The 1,899-nt window shown below is 41.8% G+C and overlaps 1 protein-coding gene across 1 annotated transcript in view; it reads right to left on the reverse strand.

The window, feature by feature from the left end:
• LOC139756012 (mitochondrial enolase superfamily member 1-like) overlaps positions 1-1,663 on the reverse strand; it is a 41,184-nt gene extending 39,521 nt beyond the window's left edge. Inside the window, exon 1 of the mRNA XM_071674945.1 lies at positions 1,586-1,663. The gene's annotated coding sequence lies outside the window, so the exon portion shown is untranslated. The remainder of the gene's footprint in view (positions 1-1,585) is intronic.
• Between the last annotated feature and the right edge of the window lie 236 nt (positions 1,664-1,899).

Here is a 1,899-nt window from a genome sequence, read left to right on the forward strand (position 1 = left end):
ACACAGGAGAGACGGAACTTCAGTGGTTATGTTGGGATATAAGAACTTTACGAATTATTTGCATCTGATGCGACGGATTGTCTCTGTGAAACGTGTTGTGCTGCATGAGTAGGAAAATTAGATAAATGAAATTATCTGAACTCTTACTGAATTGCTATTTCTCCTTCATATATATATATATATATATATATATATATATATATATATATATATATATATATATATATATATATATATATATCATCGGTCGACGTGCTGTCAATGGACTGAACCAGGGCATGTGAAGCGTCTGGGGTAAATTATGGAACGGTCTCTGGGACCTAGATGTGGATAGGGAGCTGTGGTTTCGGTGCATTACATACGACATTTCGAGACTGAGTGTGATCGAATGTGGCCTTTTTTGTCTGTTTTTCTGGCGCTACCTCGCTGAAGCACGGGGTATCGATGTTATTTCCTGTGTGGCGGGGTAGCGACAGAATGGATGAAGGCAGCAAGTATGAATAGGTACATGTGTATATATTTATGTCTTTGTATGTGTATGTATATGTATGTATATGTATCTATATGTGCGTGTATGGGCGTTTATGTATATACACGTGTATATGAGTGGATGGACCATTTTTCGTCTGTTTTCTGGCGTTACTTCGCTGATGCGGGAAACAGCGATTAAGTATGATAGATGTAAATTCTTATCGGTCATCTTGGCCCCGACAACAATAACAAGAGATTTTGAGATAATACCTGACACTGCAGACACACAAACATCGAACACGTTTACCTAAGTTATCAGTCTCTAGCGACAGCTGCTGTCTTGCTAGATAAGCTTTGCTTTGTGTCAGTCGATAGAATTTCGACATGGGTAATTTCTTTACAGGGGACTCACCTCTAAATTGTGCTAATCTTTTGCCTGCCATGACCACTAATATCATTTTACTAAGCTCAAAATCCCGTATTGTACTCACAGTTTATCATCACACTTGCTGGAAACATTCATCCTTTGTGGTCACCCTAATAGCTTATGATTACAGTACAATGAATCGATCAATCTGAAATCGTGGTATGAATGGTTGTGGGACAGCGACGGAAGTGATTAGTCTGTCCACTGTCAATGGAGAAGAGGACTGACAGGCTAGGCCAGTTGTTAAATTTTCGTGAACACCGGTGAACAACTTGAGGAATGGTGAACACTGGGAACCTACGTGAGGGATGGTGAACACTGGTGAACTACATAAGGGTTGGTGAACACTATGAATTACTTAACGGATGGTGAAAACTGGTGAACCACTTCACGGATGGTTATACGTTGGTGAACTACTTAAGATATGGTGAACACTATGAACTATCTGAGAGAGGGTGGGCCCTCTGAACTACTCGGGGGTTGATGAACGACGACGAATTCAATGACTTAGAGTGAGCACCGATGAACTAACTTGTGTCTGTGAAACACCAACAAACTGGTGGACGGGACACTCTATGATAAACACTGGTGAACAAATTGATGGATTGTAAGCCTTACTGAACTAACTCGTGAACACGAGTGGATGCTATGGGAGGATGATGGATGGTGAACAGTGACAAAACTAACCTAGTCAGCACAGACGCTGCGGTCCGGTCTACTGGGGAACGTTCAGTGAATAAACCGGCAAACATTCTCCTCCCTGAGGCACCGATAAGGCGAATGGTGTTGATAACACATATCTACCTAAGATTGAGATACCCTTAGTAGGCATTCGCGAAGTTCAGCATCACCAACTCCTCCCCCCTGCTGGCAGACGGGATCATAATGGTATGTCTTTGTGAAATACTTTATTTTGCTGGCAGCCGCGCGAGAAACTGTCTCAAGGATTTTATGTCATATAACATCTTCAGGGGAGAGTAGATGAAAGCTCTGCTCGTTAT

Source organism: Panulirus ornatus, chromosome 20 (genome assembly GCF_036320965.1).
Source record: "Panulirus ornatus isolate Po-2019 chromosome 20, ASM3632096v1, whole genome shotgun sequence".
Classification (NCBI taxonomy): Eukaryota; Metazoa; Arthropoda; class Malacostraca; order Decapoda; family Palinuridae; genus Panulirus; species Panulirus ornatus.